The 19,476-nt window shown below is 39.1% G+C and overlaps 1 long non-coding RNA gene across 1 annotated transcript; it reads right to left on the reverse strand.

The window, feature by feature from the left end:
* Nucleotides 1-770: 770 nt before the first annotated feature.
* Nucleotides 771-19,430, reverse strand: LOC114024192. Its single transcript, XR_003566879.1, has 3 exons — nucleotides 19,371-19,430; nucleotides 912-1,099; nucleotides 771-803 (listed from the first exon to the last, which is right to left on the reverse strand). It is a non-coding gene; the product is annotated as an uncharacterized LOC114024192 (long non-coding RNA).
* Nucleotides 19,431-19,476: the final 46 nt, after the last annotated feature.

Genomic DNA, 19,476 nt, shown 5'->3' on the forward strand with positions numbered 1-19,476 from the left:
CTCACTCAGGACATAACTAGGCCCTACTCTACCCGTTTCTCTTTGCTAGTCCTAGGTCCCCTTCTCAGTCCACTTTGCATCTGTGACCTGGACCTTCATAGTGAGTAACAGAGCTGCCAGATAGCACCCCTTGCCATACCTTGTACTAGTTCAGGGATTCCCTGGGATCTCTTCCTGTCCCTGTGCTTCCTGTTGCAGTATATAGCCTCAATATTCTTTTAGTCTCTGGGCCCTGGAGCCTAACACTGTGTGCTCCTGGTCAGATTCTTGTAGACCTCTTTGTCTATCTCTTTATACAGACCTTGGATTTTTTTTTTTTATGATCTTTGTGGAGAACATTTGTTGAGGAACTGGACTGTACATCTTCTTGCTTCTCCACCATTTTGACTCTCCTTCCTTTTTTGTGATATAGGATGTATTCAGGGAAGACCTGTGGGGTAAGGGCTGCTTTCTACCTTTACTGTCTACCTGATTCACCAAACTCTCACCTGTGGCTCCAAGAAGCTTTAGCATGCACAGTGGCCACACTCCGTTAAGCCGTTTTAGCAGACTGGTTAAACCAGGCTGGGGGTAACAGAGGGGTCTCAACCCATCAGTGAGTTAGTGGGATGTCTACCCTAAGCATGTGAAGACTTCCCTTGGCAGAATGGGCAGATGAGAACAGTCTGATCCAACTGCCATGAAGGAGGTGGAAGCAGGCACTGTGGAGTGCTTTGGATATTGAAGACACCAAGGTCATCCACTGCATCCTGAGCCATTACCAGTTGTCTTGACTTTTGTCTTGCCACTGGATTCCAATGACTCTGGAAGAGAGAGTGAGGCCTATGACTCTGTGCAACTCTGCCTCACTTAAATCCAATTTATGCATGAATCAAAAACATCACCCATACCATTTTACCATCTTTACCTACCTCAAATCCCTGTGGCAACAGACAAGCAACAAAACAGTAGACACAGATACATTGGGAGCTGTAGTCACAACGTGCATACAGGTGGCCCAGGCCATAGGGTTGTCTTCTCACTGGACTGAAGCAGTAGTGAAATTTGGCAGCCTCCTGGGTATCTGAGCAACCTTCTTAATGACCACACTGCTCACCTCCTGACGTGAGAAAGGGGATAGAAAAAGTGACCTAAAAATTGTCTGATTCGAGGTAGAGCCAAGGTAGTGGAATAAAGGCAAGGACTTGCCTGAGGTCTATCCCCAAACCCCTCCAAATACCTTTGAAAAAAGACTCTAAACAAATTCTAGCGCAGCAGAACCCACAAAAATAATTCCTTAAAAATTAGAATGGAAAAAATGGAAGTTAATGACTTTATGAGAAATCAAGAAACAGTAAAACAAAACAAAAAGAATAAAAAAATAGAAGACAATGTGAAACATCTCATTGCAAAAAACAATTCAATAATCATTAAAAGTCTGTCATATCTAGTTTTTACAATATGTTGTTCAGATATATAATTTTTTCTTGTTTATCTTTTTCTCAGTTTTATCAAGTTCCGAAAGAGGTACTTTGAAATCTCTGCATGAGAAACATTTTGAAAGAAGCCCAAAGGAGAATACAGAGAAAGCATGTCAGAAGATGCAACATTGGCAAAAAGATCATAGTACAAATTTTGGGGGACTTCAAGCCTAAGTATGTGGGTTGTACAGGGTGATGTTGCAAAGCTCCCTTCCCCCTAGTGACTATCCAACTCCAGAGATGGCCTGGCAGTCAACCAGAAAATGACTGCTATCTGTATAGGAGCTAGGGTGGGGATAATCATCTACTAGGTGGTGAGATTGTTCCATTTTCTCCTTTGAGAATTTAACATTGGGGGAATGCCTGCTAATCCTCCTCCCTAATCCACTCTACAAGTGGCCTCTGGGCATGTCTGTTCTTTTGGCAAAAGTGAAGAGCTCAGATTTTAACTATAACAGCTGCAACCACTGGGGAGCTAGGATTTTAGACCTCATTAGCTCTGGCCAGGTTTTAGTTGCTTGGAAGTTTTAATGTGGTGTATTTTATTTTTTTCTTTTCCATTCTGTAAATGGACTCTAATTGATAATGTGTGCCCATATTTCTCTGAGTCACTTGAAGTTAGGAAGGAGATAAGAATCTTAATGGGATGGGGACTGAGCCATTTTTTTTGATAAAGTTATGATAATATTTGCATTTTAAGCCCTAGACTGAATTAGGTGAGATAAACAAGGATAATTGGTTCTTGGCAGCATAGAGAGATAGACAAAAGACTTGGTCTAGGAGCCAAAAGTACTTCACGAGATCCTAAGCAGGTTGTGTATATACATATGTGTGTGTACAAGAACTGAAACAACTACCTGGTGACTTATGCAGAGATTTAACTCTGAGTATCTATTCCTGCCCACCCACTGCCTTCCAATTATTGATCCCCATATACCTGAAGTAACAAGGTATTCTGGGAGTGACTCTGGAGGTAGTATGTTTCAAGTGGTTTAAACCACCACCTTGACACCACTTTTCCTTGGATTTACTTAGTTCAAACCACCACCTTATGCACTACCTCTACTTGGATTCTGGTGGAGAAAGCCCAGGATCCACAGCCCAAGAGCCCTTGTAATTGCAAAGACAACCCTTTACCCCCCAAATTGTCATACTTCTATCCTAGCTCTAGCAGATATCCAGGTAAGTATCCTTCATGGAAACGGGGCCCTGAATCCCCAACAGCAACTGTTGACCAACTACTACTGATGGACAGGTAAATCTAAGTCCACTAACCCCACTGCCAGCCTGGCCCTTGCATCTGTTGTCCAGGAAAGAAACCTCTGTGAAGATGTGACCTATCACCTACCTCTGAAGATGCTGTCGCTCCCATCTCCTTAGCAGCTATAGCTTCTGAAGACTGAAAAAGAAAGTTCTAACTGCTAAACAGTATGCATGACACTGTCAAATAGTTCAACATCAGATACAGATAAGATTTTATCAATGGAAATTACATTAAAAAAGATCTATTATGAATTACTTTGCTGTTGCACCCTAAGGACCATGGGACTTTTACTCCTACTAGCAACTTAAACCACCCATAAGAGGCTTAAGCTGAAATGAGAGTTTAACTCCCTATTAGAGTGTGAGCTCCTCAAATGCAGGAATTTCCTGATTTTTTTTTTGGTATGCCCTGTGCTTATCACAGTACTTTGAACATAGCAAGTCCTTAATAAAGGTTTTATCATCCATTAAGTCAGTCATTGAAGGCAGGTGCATCTTATCCTTTATTTGGTTCATTTTTTGTTATTTTGAAAAGATAAAAGAGAGCTGGGCTTACACACAACTTTGATTCATCCATCCTGATAGAAGTAACTTCCCTTCCCTTCTCACATCTTTTAGGCTGCCTTAGGTCATAGTTTGAATTTCCCCTCCCTGAAGGTACAAATTGGCACTTGATGACCATTTGTTGCTGATCCTGTAGAGGGGATTAATGTTCTGCCTAAGGGTTTGATTAGATGATTTCTGAGGTCCTTTCCAGTATTAAGATTCTGTGACTGATGTATTTTCATCCCTATTTTATAGATTAGGAAAATGAAGAAGGCTTAGAGTGGTTAAATTATTCACTTAAAGTCATATAGTTACTAAGTTTTGGAGCCAGGACATGAACACCAGTCAAATTATGCACAGAGAGTGACATAGACTTAATCTTAGGGCTTCATCCTATACCAAAAAGCCATAATAACTAGAGAGAAAAACTTGATGTTTCTCCAAGTACTCACACACTTCTAAGTACTTCCTTTGATATAACTTAGATAAACTATATAAAGAGTTCTGTAAACCATAAAGCACTATATAAATACTAGCTATTATTATTATTCTTTTAGATGTAACTCTGAGTGTGGATTGATAGAAATGACTGAGGAAACAAAAGTTCAAGCTTCTGAGAATATCAGTTTATTAAGCACTGCATGCCAGTTGCATAACAAATTGGGACCAGGTCTCCTCAGCTTGGCACTGGACCCCAAATATAGAGGGAGATAGATTTTTGTGCATTAAAAGAAAACAATTAGCAGGATATAAACTAGGATACAAGATTAGGTCATCTGATTTCTAACTGGAGGAAAGATCAGAGGCTTTTCAAATTGGGAGGGGGACAGCAAATAGGTGCAGTTTGCTGAAATCAGAAAAAGAGGTGTTCCCCCCCATGTGTCTCTCTTCTATCAAAGGAACAAGGAAACAGTAACTAATTGACCAGTACATGGCCAGTTTTCAAATAGGACGTGAATTTTTTGAGATGTATAATTGTGAGAAAACTCTTTGTATCAATCTTAAACAGATCTGTTAGAGGTAGTACAGATTCCCAGCCACTAGGTTCAAACAGTACAATAAAGTTTTCTCACAATTCCCATAACTGAATAAAGTTTTCTCCTAAGATAGAAACTGGACTAGCCTTATAATTGAATAGAAAGAGAATTGAGCTAGATGCATAATTGAATCACAAGATGGAGTCAGTGTGGTTCACTCAATTCCCACACAACGATACCAAAATTACCTCAAGGCTTTTCATCTCTCAACTCTGTACCTTCACACATGCTATCCTACTTGCCTAGAAGGCATTCCTTCTTCATCTTTGCCCCATAATTCAATTCAGCAAGCATGTATTAAGCATTTACTACTGCCAGGCATTGTGTGTATGTATGTGTCTATGAAGTAATTTCCTGGGGGAGGGTATAAATCCAATGGGAAGGGTGGTTTTTTAAATAGTAGAATGTTGTTAGTGTGCTCAGAGGGAGGGCAGAATGGAAGGGGAAGAATTGAGTAGGATGGAAAGAGGGGAGCAAAAGGGTTGACATGGGTAAGTATGAGGGAGTAGGGAGTGCTGGCCCTGGAATGGAACAACATACACTTATCAGAATTACAGAAATAGCTTAGTTATTTTAAATCTAAACTCTCTCTGTCTCTCTGTCTCTGTCTCTATCTCTCTAAAAATATATATATATATATATATAAAGTTGTTTTAGTTTGTAATGTAAAGGGTCATATCTTGCAGAAAATAAGTTCATTTGGTCAGATATTGTCAGTAAATTTATAATCTGAAATAGGCATACATTAAAATATTAATTCTAAATAGCTATTGAACAATAATATGAGCAACATAAATAAGATCTATCCAGTCCATATTTATAGATTAGCAGCCCTCTTATTCATCTTATTTCCCCCCCCCACCCCCACTGCATCTAGCAAGGGGTCTCATACATAGTAACATTTGAATATGTTGGTACTTTGATGGATCTGTGATTTCATGGGTGTGGGTCCTCCTACCACTGATGAAACTCAAGATTTCTCTGGGCCTTTCAAATCTGATTCATGGCCCTGTTTTCCTATAAATGATATATAAAGGATATAACAAATGTATTAGATATCTTGTTTGTTTAATATCTGCAGGTAGCAGTAGAACATTTGGGTTGTCCATCTTTTGTCTCTTATTCTCTCCATGACAGGTTCACTTTCTAATAACATTCATTTATATTCTCAGTAATGTCAAGTCAACAAGCATTCATTAAGCACCTACTAAATGTCAGACACTGGGTTGGATGAGCCAAATGATGGCTTTTTGAGCATGGGGGAAACATTGAATTGTTTGTAGGCAGTAAGGAAGCACTCAGAAGATAGGGAGATACTGAAGATTAGTGAGAAAGTATGGAGGATGATATAGAGGGTCAATATGCTTAAGAAGACGGGATGGAGCAGGGTTGGAGTCAAGATGGCAGAGAGAAACCAGGAGGTTGATTGACCTCTTTCCAGTTTCCCTCAGACACAATGTTAAATTAAGCCTCTAAAAGAATTCTGGAGTGACAGAATCCATAAAGAGACAGACTGAAACAATTTTCAACTCTGGTCTTTTCATCAAGAATGCTTGAAAGTCCTCTATTTCACTGAATGACCATTTTTTCCCCTGAAGGATTATATTCAGTTTTGCTGGGTAGGTGATTCTTGGTTGTAATCCTATCTCCTTTGCTCTCCGGAATATTATATTCCATGCCCTGTGGTCCCTTAATGTAGAAGCAGCTAAAACTTGTGTTATCCTGATTGTATTTCCACAATACTTGAATTGCTTCTTTCTGGCTGCTTGTAATATTTTCTTCTTGACCTGGGAACTCTGGAATTTGGCTACAATACTCCTAGGAGTTTTCCTTTGGGGATCTCTTTCAGGAGGAGATCGGTGGATTCTTTCAATTTCTATTTTGCCCTCTGGTTCTAAAATATCAAGGTAGTTTTCCTTGATAATTTCTTGAATGATGATGTCTAGGATCTTTTTTTGATCATGGCTTTCAGATAGTCCAATAATTTTTAAATTCTCTCTCCTGGATCTATTTTCCAGGTCAGTTGTTTTTCTAATGAGATATTTCACATCATTTTCTAATTTTTCATTCTTTTGGATTTGTTTTACAGTGTCTTGATTTCTCATAAAGTCACTAGCTTCCAATTGCTCTATTCTAATTTTTAAGGAAGTATTTTCTTCAGTAATCTTTTGGACTTCCTTTTCCATTTGACTGATTTTGATTTTTAGGGCACTCTTCTTCTCATTGGCTTTTTGAACCTCTTTTGCCATTTGGATTAGGCTATTTTTTAAGGTGTTATTTTTTTAAGTATTTTTTTGGGTCTTCTTTAGCAAGCTGTTGACTTGTTTTTCATGATTTTCTTGCATCACTCTCAGTTTTTCCTCTACTTCTCTTATTTGCTTCTCGAAATCCCTTTTGAGCTCTTCCAAGGCCTGATTCATATTTTTCTTGGAGGCTTTGGATGTAGGAGCTTTGGCTTTGTTGTTTTCTTCTGGCTGTATGTTTTGATCTTCTTTGTCACCAAAGTAAGATAATACAGTCTGACTCTTTTTGCACTGCTTACTCATGATCCCAGCCAATTACTTGAGTTTTAAACTCTTTGTTAAGGTAAAAGTCTGCTTCCAATGTGAAGAGTGTACTGTCCCAAGCTTCAGGGGTTTGTACAGCTGTTTTCAGAGATACTTCTATGGACCTGCAAATTTTCAGTTCTTCCAAGGTGGTATGATAAGGGGCAAGGTGTTTCCTCTCCACTGCCACAACAAGCTTCTCCGCACCAGCGCTCCTCCTTGCCCCAGGACCACCCCTCAGAACTGTGACCCAGATCCAAGCATGGGCAAAGCAAGAGATTCCTGCCTCAGCACTGGGAAAGAGATCCCTGCAATCCCCCTCTGATCAGCCACTCAATTCCCTCTCAGTCTGTGGGCTGGAAGCTCAGGAGGTAGCCGCCAACCCGGGCCGCACTCAGAACTTGTGGCTGAGACCTAGCTCCTCTCTCACCACAGTCACAGACTTTTCCCACTGACCTTCTAAGTTATCTTTGATGTTCAGGGGTTGAGAAGTCTGGAAACCACCACAGCTGCCCACGATTCAGTCCTCTGAGGCTTGCTCCAAGGTCACTGTGGCCTGCACGCCCACGCCTAACTGCGCTCCTCTCCCCGCGCGGCCCGGCACGATATATCTTTCCAATCAACCATCCAGGCTGTCTTTGGCTGGAAATCTGTTTCACTCTGTCTTTTTGTGGGTTCTGATGCTTTAGAATTTGTTTAGAGCCATTTTTTTAGGTATTTGGAGGGATTTGGGGGGAGAACTCAAACAAGTCACTGCTTTCCCCGAGTGAAACAATTTTGCAACCCAAGATAACTTAAAAGTACTTCAGGAAAGGTCTGTCTCACTTCAGTAAAAGGGGAGCACAGCCCAGTGTGGGCAATATCTGGGTAAGCTGGCAGAAGGCTCTTAGCCACAGCACAGATCAGCAAGTGAGGCCCTGTGCTTCTGGCTTAGAAGGATAGTGGCACAGCAGGCCAGCTGTGAGGCCTCCAGCTCCAGCACAGCAGGTAAACTGCCAGCCCTGGAACTCAAGGCACAACGGGCACAACTAGGCCAGGCCACCCTAGCACAGTGGGCAAGCTCCCAGTTCCAGAAACCCTGGTGCAGAAAGTCAGTGACTAGGCCCCTGGCCCCCAGTGCAAGAAACTTGGGACAGTGCCCCCTGTACCCCAGGAGCAGAGCTCAACTTTTAAAAATGAGTAGAGGGCAGCTAGGTGGCACAGTGGATAGAGCACTGGCCCTGGATTCAGGAGGACCTAAGTTCAAATCCAGCCTCAGACACATAACACTTACTAGCTGTGTGACCCTGGGCAAGTCACTTAACCCCACTGCCTAACCCCAAAACAAACAAACAAACAAATAAATAAATAAATAAAAGTAGAATTGGCCAAATGGAAAACAAAAGGCATTGAAAGTTACAAAAGCTAACTGAAGAAAAACATTCCTTAAAAATTAGAATTGGGCAAGTGGAAGCTAATGACTCTATGAGATATAAAGAATCAGTCAAACAAAACCAAAAGAATAAAAAATTAGAACAGACTGTAAAATACTTCATTGGAAAAACAACTGACCTGGAAAATAGATGTAGTAGAGATAATTTATGGATCACTGGACTACCTGAATGCCATTATCAAAAAAAGAGCCTGGACATCTTTCAAGAAATTATCAAGGAAAACTGTCCTCACATCTTAGAACCAGAGGATAAAATAGTCATTGAAAGAATCCATTGATAACTTCCTGAAAGAGATCCCAAAATGAAAACTTATAGCCAAATTCCACAACAATAGGTCAAGGAGAAAATACTGCAAACAGCCAGAAAGAAACAATTAAAATATCAAGGAGCCACAGTCAGGATTACCCAGGACTTGGCAGCTTCTGCATTAAAGGAACGGAGGGCTTAGAATATGATATTCCAGAAGGCAAAAGAGGTTGGATTACAACCAAGAATCAACTACCCAGCAGAACTGAGCATAATCCTTCAGGGGAAAAGATGGATATTCAATGAAATAGGGGACTTTCAAACTTTACTGATGAAAAGACCAGAGCTGAACAGAAAATTTCAAATACAAGACTAAAGAGAAGCATAACAAGGTAAACAAGAAAGAAAATAAACCCATGATATTCAATAAGGTTAAACTGTTTACATCCCTCCATGGGAAGATGATACTTGTAACTCTTAAGAACTGTATCTCTTTTAGAGCAGTTAGAAGGAGTATACTTAGAGGGTGTGGGTATAAGTTGACTTTGATGTGATGATAAAAAAAAATAAGAGGTAAAAAAAGGATTGTAGTGGAAGAAGAGGAAAGGGGGGGCAGAATGGGATATATCATATCACATGAAGAGGCATGAAAGACTTGTTACAATAGGGGGAAAAAAGGGATGGAGTGAGCATTATTTGAACCTTACTCTCATTGGATCTGGCTCAAAGAGGGAATAACATATACACTCGGTTGGGTAAAGAAATCTATCTTACCCTATAGGGAAGTAGGAGGGGAAAGGGGAAAGAAAAGGGAGAGGGGGCTGAGAGAAGGGGGTCAGACTGCAGGAGGTGCTGGTCAGAATCAAAACACTGGTAAGGAGGGACAGGGTGAAAGGAGAGAGAAAAGTATAAAAAGAGGGAAAATAGGATGGAGGGAAATATGCAGTTAGTACTCATAACTGTAAATTTGAATGAGATGAACTCTTCCATAAAATGAAAGTGAAAGGCAGAGTGGATTAAAAACCAGAATCCTACAATATGATGTTCACAAGAAACACACAGTGTAAAGGTAAAAGGCTGGAGCAGAATACACTATGCTTCAATGGGGCAGCTAGGTGGCACAGTGGATAGAGTACAGGCTCTAGAGTCAGGAGGATCTGAGTTCAAATCCAGCTTCAGACACTTGATACTTGCTAGCTGTGTGTCCATGGGAAAGTCACTTAACCCCATTGCCTAACCAAAAAAAAAAAAAAAAAGGAATATATTATGCTTCAGCTGAAGCAAAAAAAGCAGGGGTAGCAATCCTGATCTCAGACAAAGCAAAAGCAAAAATAGATCTAATTAAAAGGGATAAGGAAGGAAACTTGATCCTGCTAAAAAGTACCATAGACAATGAAGTAATATCAATACTAAACATATACAAACTAAGTGGTATAGCATCCAGATTCTTAGAGGAAAAGTTAAGTGAGTTATAAGAAAAATTAGACAGCAAAACTATACTAGTAGGTGACCTCATCTTCCCCTTCTCAGAACTAGATAAATCTAATCACAAAATAAACAAGAAAGAAATTAAGGAAGTGCATAGAATCTTAGAAAAGATAGATATGGTAGACCTCTGGAGAAAATTGAATGGGGATAGAAAGGAATATATCTTTTTTCTTAGTGATTCATGGCACCTACACAAAAATTGGCCATGTATTAGGGCATAAAAACCTCACAATGAAATGCAGAAAGGCAGAAATATTAAATGCATCCTTTTCAGATCATGATACAATAAAAATTACATGTAGTAAAGGGCCATGGAAAAATAGATTAAAAATTAATTAGAAACTAAATAATCTAATCCTACAAAATGAGTGGATCAAACAACAAATCACAGAAACAATCAATAATTTCATCAAAAAGAACGACAATAATGAGACAACTTACTAAAATTTCTGGAATGCAGTCAAAGCAGTACTTAAGGAAAATTTTATATCTCTAAATGCTTACATGAATAAAATACAAAAAGAACAGATCAATGAATTGGGTATGTAACTAAAAAAGCTAGAAAAAAAACGAAATTAAAAATCCCTAATTAAATGCCAAATTAGAAATTCTGAAATCAAAGGAGAGATTAATAAAATTTAAAGTAAGAAAAGTAATGAACTAATAAATAAAAGTAAGAGTTGGTTTTATGAAAAAAAAACCCAACAAAAAAAATAGACAAAGTTTTAGTTAATTTGATTTAAAAAAAAAAGAAAGAAGAAAACCAAATTACCTGTATTAAAAATGAAAATGGGGTGAATTCACCATCAACAAAGAGGAAATTAAAGCAATAAGTAGGAGCTATTTTGCCCAACTGTATGCCAATAAATGTGACAGTCTAAGTGAAACAGATGAATATTTACAAAAATATAAACTGCCTAGATTAATGGAAGAAGAAAGAAAATATTTAAATAATCCCATTTTAGAAAAAGAAATTGAACAAGCCATCAATGAACTCCCTAAGAAAAAATCTCTAGGGCCAGATGGATTTACAAGTGATTTCTACCAAATATTAAAAGAACAATTAATTTCAATACTATATAAACTATTTGGAAAAATAGGTGAAGAAGTTCTACAAAGTCCTTTTATGACACAAATATGATACTGATACCTAAACCAGGAAGAGACAAAACAGAGAAAAAAAATTATAGATCAATTTCTGTAATGAATATTGATGCAAAAATTTTAATTAAAATATTAGCAAAGAGATTACAGTAATTTATCACCAGAATAATACACTATGACCAGGTGGGATTTATACCAGGAATGCAGAGCTGGTTCAATATTAGGAAAACTATTAGCATAATTGACCACATAAATAACAAAACCAACAGAAATTATATATAATTATCTCAATAGATGCACAAAAAGCTTTTGACAAAATACAGCACCTATTCCTATTAAAAACACTTGAGAATATAGGAATAAATGGAGCTTTTCTTAAAATGATTAGTATCTATCTAAAACCATCAGCAAGCATTATGTGTAATGGAGGTAAGCTAGAAGCCTTTCCAGTAAGATCTGGAGTAAAACAAAGATGCCCATTATCACCACTATTATTCAATATTGTATTCGAAATGTTAGCTTTAATAATAAGAGAAGAAAAAGAAATTGAAGGAATTAGACTAGGCAATGAGGAAACAAAAATTACCACTCTTTGCAGATGATATGATGGTATACTTAGAGAATCAACTAAAAAACTACTTGAAGTAATTAACAACTTCAGCGAAGTTGCAGGATATAAAATAAACCCACATAAATCATTAGCATGTCTACATATTACCAATAAAGCTCAGCAAGAAGAGATAGAAAGAGAAATTCCTATTAAAATAACTGTAGATGTGGGGCGGAGTCAAGATGGTGGAGTGAAAACAGTGACTTGCTTGAGCTCTCCCCCAAACCCCTCCAAATACCTGTAAAAAATTGGCTCTAAACAAATTCTAAAGCAGCAGAACCCACAAAAAGACAGAGTGAAACAAATTTCCAGCCAAAGATAGCCTGGATGGTTGATTGGAAATGTATATTGCGCCTGACGGGGAGAGGAGTGTAGTTTGGCATCGGCATGCAGGCCGCAGTGACCCTGGAGCAGGCCTCAGAGTACTGAATCACAGGCAGCTGTGGTGGTTTCCAGACTTCTCAACCCATAAACACTAAAGACAACTTAGAAGGTCAATGGGAAAAGTCTGTGATTACAGTGAGAGTTAGAAGCTAGGTCTCAGTCACAAGTCCTGAGCTTGGCCAGGGGCAGCAGTTGCCTCCTGAGCTTCCAACCCACAGACTGAGGGGGAATTGAGTGGCTGATCAGAGGGGTTTGCAGGGAGCTCTTTGCCAGAGCTGAGGCAGGAATCTCTTGCTTTGCCTATGCTTGGATCTGGGTTACAGTTCTGAGGGGCAGTCCTGGGGTGAGGAGGAGCGCTGGCGTGGTAGAGCTTGTTGTGGCAGTGGAGAGGAAACACCTTGCCCCTTATCATACCACCTTGGAAGAAATGAAAATTTACAGGTCCCTAGAAGTATCTCTGAAAACAGCTGTACTAAAGCTGAAGCTTGGGACAGTACATTCTCCGTATTGGAAACAGACTCTTACCTTAACAAAAAGTTTAAAACTCAAATAATTGGCCAGGATCATGAGTAAGCAGTGCAAAAAGAGTCAGACTATATTATCTTACTTTGGTGACAAAGAAGATCAAAATATACAACCAGAAGAAGACAACAAAGCCAAAGCTCCTACATCCAAAGCCTCCAAGAAAAATATGAATCAATCCCAGGCCTTGGAAGAGCTCAAAAGGGATTTTGAGAAGCAAGTAAGAGAAGTAGAAGAAAAACTGGGAAGAGAAATGAGAGTGATGCAAGAAAATCATGAAAAACAAGTCAACAGCTTGCTAAAGAAGACCCAAAAAAATACTTAAAAAAATAACACCTTAAAAAATAGCCTAACCCAAATGGCAAAAGAGGTCCAAAAAGCCAATGAGGAGAAGAATGCCCTAAAAAGCAAAATTGGTCAAATGGAAAAAGAAGTCCAAAAGATTACTGAAGAAAATACTTCCTTAAAAATTAGAATAGAGCAATTGGAAGCTAGTGACCTTATGAGAAATCAAGACACTGTAAAACAAATCCAAAAGAATGAAAAATTAGAAAACGATGTGAAATATCTCACTGGAAAAACAACTGACCTGGAAAATAGATCCAGGAGAGAGAATTTAAAAATTACTGGACTCTCTGAAAGCCGTGATCAAAAAAAGAGCCTAGACATCATCTTTCAAGAAATTATCAAGGAAAACTGCCCTGATATGTTAGAGCCAGAGGGCAAAATAGAAATTGAAAGAATCCACCGATCTCCTCCTGAAAGAGATCCCCAAAGGAAAACTCCTAGGAATATTGTAGCCAAATTCCAGAGTTTCCAGATCAAGGATAAAATATTACAAGCAGCCAGAAAGAAACAATTCAAGTATTGTGGAAACACAATCAAGATAACACAAGATTTAGCAGCTTCTACATTAAGGGACTGAAGGGCATGGAATATAATATTCTGGAGGGCAAAGGAGATAGGATTACAACCAAGAATCACATACCCAGCAAAACTCAGTATAATCTTTCAGGGGAAAAAATGGTCATTCAGTGAAATGGAGGACTTTCAAGCATTCTTGATGAAAAGACCAGAGCTGAATAGAAAATTTGGCTTTCCAATACAAGACTGAAGTAGAATATGAAGAGATAAACAGGAAAGAGAAATCATAAGATGTGAGGGACTGTCTGATGTTGGCTACTGCCAAGTGCGGATTGTGGCAAAATGGGGTAGGAACTGGGTATTAGGAAGTAACCGGAGCTCACGCTTCTGAGGCAGGGGCTGTGCTAGGTGGAGTTGTGGTGAACTGGGATGGGCTGGATACGGAGAAGTAACCGGAGCTCATGCTCCTGAGGCAGTGGGCAGTGCTATTGGAGCTGTGATAGCTGGGGAAGGAACAGAATACAAGGAAGTAGCCGGAGCATGTGCTCCTGAGGCAGGGGGGGCTGTGCCATGTGGGAGTGGGACGACAGAGGACCAGTTCCCTTTGCTTAGTCCCCTCCCTAAGTGCAACGTCAACCCCAGACATCTCCTTCCTGTGTCCTTCCTGACTTCCTGGGTCACGTACTTTCCCTTTGTGTAGCACTGACTCCAGACGCCTCCTCCCGGTATCTGGCCTGACTTCCTAGGTCATGTGCTCTCTCTTTGTCTATGCACTAATCCCAGACGCCTCCTTCCTCTATCCTGTCCTAGCCTCCTGCGTCACTTCCTCTCCCTTGGTGCGCTAAACTCAGACATCCCCTCCCAGTATCTGACCCTACAATCAATGAGTAGTAGGAGGGCTGAGGAGGAGGGGCTAAGTAGGTACTTAAGGAACGGTCGTGGTCGGAGCTCTCTCTCTCTCTTTGCTCCTGCTCTCTTGCTGTGGCCTTCTTGCTTGGCCTTGCTGTGATGGCCTCTGAATAAAGCTCGGGTGTTGGCACCTCCTGGTAGGCTCGTCTCTGTGTGTTTATCTGGGTAGGCTCCTAAGACTGGTAAGTATGACTCTGGCAGCCTGCTCCTTATGGGAGGAGAGTGCACGGCGTGGCCGGCACAATAAGAGACTTATTAAGGTTGAACTGTTTACATTCTAGCATGGAAAGATGATATTGGTAGCTCAAGAGACCTTTGTCAGTATTAGGGTAGTTGGAGGGAAAACAATTGTATGTATGTATACATGTACATATATATATATATATATATACACACACATACAGATAGATAAATAGAGGAAGGCACAGGGTGAGTTGAAGATGAAGGGGTCATATCTGGAAAATAAAATTAAGGGGTGAGAGAGGATTATACTAGGAGAAGAAGAAAGGGAGAGGTAGAATGGGGCAAATTATCTCACAAAAAACGGAAAAGAAAAGGCTCCTACAGTGGAGGGGAAATGGGGGAAGGTGAGAGGGAATGAACATACGCACTCAATTGGGTATAGAAATCTGTCTTACCCTACAGGTAAATGGGGGGGGAAGGGGACAAGTGAGTAGGGGGATGATAGAGAGGAGGGCAGATTGGGAAAGGGGGCAATCAGAAGCAAATACTTCTGAGGAGGGATAGGGTCAAAAGAAAGAATAGAATAAATCGGGGGGGCAGGATAGGATTAAGGGAAATAGAGTTAGTTTTTCACAGCATGTCTACTATGGAAGTGTTTTTCATAATTGCACATGTGTAACATATATTGAGTTGCTTGCCTTTTCAATGAGGGTGAGTGGAGAGGGAGGAAGGGAGAAAATTTGGAATCCAAAGTTTTAAAAACACATGTTTAAAAAAAATGTTTTCACAAGCAACTGGGAAATAAGAAATACAGGAAATGGGGTATAAAAATCTATCCTGCCCTACAGAAAAATAGAAGGGGAAGGGGATAAGAGAAGTGGGGGAGAGATAGAAGGGAAGGCAGACTAGGGGAAGGGGTATTCAGAATGCATGCCATCTTGGGGTGGGGGGAGGGGCGAGATGGGGTGAAAATTTGGAACTCAAAATCTTGTGGAAGTAAATGTTGAAAACTAAAAATAAATAAATTTATTAATAAAAATAATAAAAATAAAATAACTGCAGATAATATAAAATATTTGGGAGTCTACTTGCCAAGATAAACCCAGAAACTATATGAACACAGTTACAAAACACTTCACACAAATAAAGTCACATCTAAACAATTGGAAAAATATCAGTTGTTCATGGGTAGGCCAAGCTAATATAATAAAAATGACAATTCTACCTAAATTAATTTACTTATTCAGTGACATACCAATCAAACTATCAAAAAGTTATTATATAGAGCTAGAAAAAATAATAACAAAATTCATCTGAAAGAACAAAAGATAAAGAATATCAAGGGAGTTAATTTTTAAAAATGCAAAGAAAGGTAGCCTGGCCATACCAGATCTAAAACTATATTATAAAGCAGGAATCATCAAAACTATTTGGTACTGGCTAAGAAATAGAGTGGTGGATCAGTAGAATAGATTAGGTATACAAGACACAGTAGTAAATAATTATGGTAATCTACTGTTTGATAAATCCAAAGCCTCCAGCTTCTGGGATAAGAACTCACTATTTGACAAAAACTGCTGGGAAAACTGGAAAATAGTATGGCAGAAACTAGGCCTAGACCAACATCTCACATCATATACCAAGATAAGGTCAAAATGGGTACATGATTTAGACATAAAGGGTGATACTATAAGCAAACTAGGAGAACAAGGAATAGTTTACCTGTCAGATCTATGGAGAAGGGAAGAATTTATGACCAAACAAGAGATAGAGAACATTATGAAATACAAAATGGATAATTTTGATTACATTAAATTAAAAAATTTTTCCACAAACAAAACCAACATAACCAAAATTAGAAGGAAAGTAGAAAGGTAAGAAAGTTTTTAGAGCAAGTGTTTCTGATAAAGGCTTCCTTTCTCAAATATATAGAAAACTGAGTCAAATTTATAAGAATACAAGTCATTCCCCAATTGATAAATGGTCAAAGGATATGAACAGGCAGTTTTCAGATGAAGAAATTAAAGTTATCTATAGTCATGTGAAAAAATGCTATAACTCACTATCGATTAGAGAAATGTGAATTAAAACAACTCTAAGGTACCACCTCATACCTATCAGATTGACTAATATAACAGAAAAGGAAAATGATAAATGTTAGAGATGTGGGAAAATTGAGCCACTAATGCATTGTTGGTGGAGTTGTGAACTAATCCAGCCATTCTGGAGAGCAATTTGGAACTATGCCCAAAGGGCTATAAAACTATGTATATCCCTTTGATCTAGAAATACCACTACTAGGTCTGTATCCCAAAGAGATCATAAAAAAGGGACAAGGACCTACACATACAAAAATATTTATAGGAACTCTCTCTGTGGTGGCAAAGACTTGGAAATTAAAGGGATGCCCATCAATTGGGGAATGGCTGAACAAGTTGTAATATATGAATGTAATGGAATACTATTATGCTATAAGAAATGATGAGCATGTGGATTTTAGAAAAACTTAGAAAGACTTACATGAACTGATGCAATGTGAAGTGAGCAGAAGTAGAACATCGTACATAGCAAGAGCAACATTATATGATGAGCAACTGTGAATGACAACTATTCTCAGGAATACAATGATCCAAGACAATTTCAAAGGGCCCATGATGAAAAATGCTATCTGCCTCCAGAGAAAGAACTGATGGAATCTGAATGCAGATCAAAGCATACTTAATTTTTCTTGTTTTTTTTTCTCTGTGTTTTCTTTCACAACATGCCTAATATGGAAATGTTTTATATGACTGCACATGTATAACCTATATCAGATTGCATGCTGTCTCAGGGAGGATGGAGGGGAGGGAAGGAGAGAATTTGGAACTAAAATTTTTTTAATGAATGTTGAAAACTTGTCACTTAAACCCATTGCCTAGCCAAAAAAAAACCAAACAAAAAAAAACTAGCCTTATATGTAATTGGAAAAAATACTATTTACAAAAAAAAAATTAAAATTAAAATAAAAAAAGAAGATGGGATGGAATGGGATTACTTGTGCATGTAGAAGGGATTGCTTTGATAAGAAGAATGGCCACATCTTTATATGATGAGGCATCTGAGTGATGTGAAATGAGGAGGAAAGAATTGGGAACTCTTTGCAAATGGCATTTTTCAGTGAAATATGAAGAACATATATGTGGAAGTCTTTTAGAATGAGGTTAGAATTTGGGGAGGAGAGAAAGATTGTGAGCCAGGCCCGGAATTCAGTGAGGCAGAAAGGAGAGAGTCTTGGAATATCTTATATATAAAACTTCCATTGGCCTTTGGGTAATTAGTCTTTTTGTTTCTTTTGAGATCTTAAGTGTTCTGTGGTTTGCTGTCATATTGCTTATCCAGGTAAATTTTGATATTAATGTGGTAGGCTTTTGCCAGCTGATGTCTGGGATCCTTGAAATGATTTCCATAGTAGCTTCTTGATAAATATTTACTAAATTGAATTGAAAATCTTTTGAATTCAGTATCCTCATCTATAAAATGAGATTAGATGAAATGTCCTCAATGGTTGTTTCTAGCTCTAAATCTTACGAACCCTGAATTACCTTATATTGAGTGGAAACATTCACTTCAGTGTGGTATGGAGGAGAGCCTGGGTTTTCAAAGGCTCTGCCAGTTCTGCTAGGCCTTATTATAAGCTGAAGGAGGTCATGAAAAGTTATACATGACTGAAACTACTGAACAACAACAAAAATGCTGAAAAGGCATTGTCCAGAGGACAATGAGGAAACTGAATTCAAAAGATTTTCAATTCAATTTAGTAAACATTTATCAAGAAGCTACTATGGAAATCATTTCAGGGATCCCAGACATCAACTGGCAAAAGTCTACCACATTAATGCCAAAATTTACCTGGATAAGCAATATGACAGCAAACCACAGAACACTTAAGATCTCAAAAGAAACAAAAAGAGTAATTACCCAAAGGCCAATGGAAGTTTTATATATAAGATACTCCAAGACACTCTCCTTTCTGCCTCACTGAATTCCGGGCCTGGCTCACAATCTTTCTCTCCTCCCCAAATTCTAACCTCATTCTAAAAGACTTTGGACTCTGGACATTACTCAGCTTGGGTTGGTATTCTTAGTGTTTTGTCCTGTATTAGATGAATTGTTGAACAATTAGATGAATTGTCTGAGTACCTGCATTGGAGCCAAGGGTCCTTTTTACCTTTTCTACAGATTCAGACAACAGTCAAATTTTGATGGATCCAGGGGAAATCTTAGCAAGCTCCAGCCAGTGATTTGTGATATTCCTCCCAGGATTGAACCTGGTCCATGTAAATCCAGAGCCTGAATTTTACAACACATACCTCCTACAAGTAGTAAGGGATAACCTATAGTAATTGAACTTGCGCTCGAAATCCAATTTAATTCGATCTAACAGGCATTTAAGTGTCTCCCATGTGCCGTTACTGTACTAGGTGTTGGAGATAGAAAAGGCAAAAAAACCAAGCAAACAAAAACCCAGTCCTTGCCTTCAAGGAGCTTACAGTCTATAGGTTGTGTGACTGAGGGCAAGGAAATTAACCCCTCTCACCCTATTTCCTCCTTTGTAAAAAGAGAGCGTCTCTTGCATATATATCCAATGATCTTGACCTAGAACATCCATGTCTTCGGACCCCAAATTTAGGGTTTTCAATTACTCTGAGCCACTCTCGGGCCTCAGTTTCCTCCTCTGAAAAAAAGTGGATGACAATCCCCGCACCTCTGTCCTCGTGGTACTAGAGCAAACTTACCGCTCGGAAAGCCTGGGGAGCGCTACAGTGAGGTCCGGGGCCCAGGGATGCAGGCGGGGCGTGGCCACGAAGGCGTGGCCAGGCTGGGAGAGGTGGTCAAGGCCGG

Source organism: Vombatus ursinus, unplaced genomic scaffold (genome assembly GCF_900497805.2).
Source record: "Vombatus ursinus unplaced genomic scaffold, bare-nosed wombat genome assembly UNPS02014820.1, whole genome shotgun sequence".
Taxonomy (NCBI): Eukaryota; Metazoa; Chordata; class Mammalia; order Diprotodontia; family Vombatidae; genus Vombatus; species Vombatus ursinus.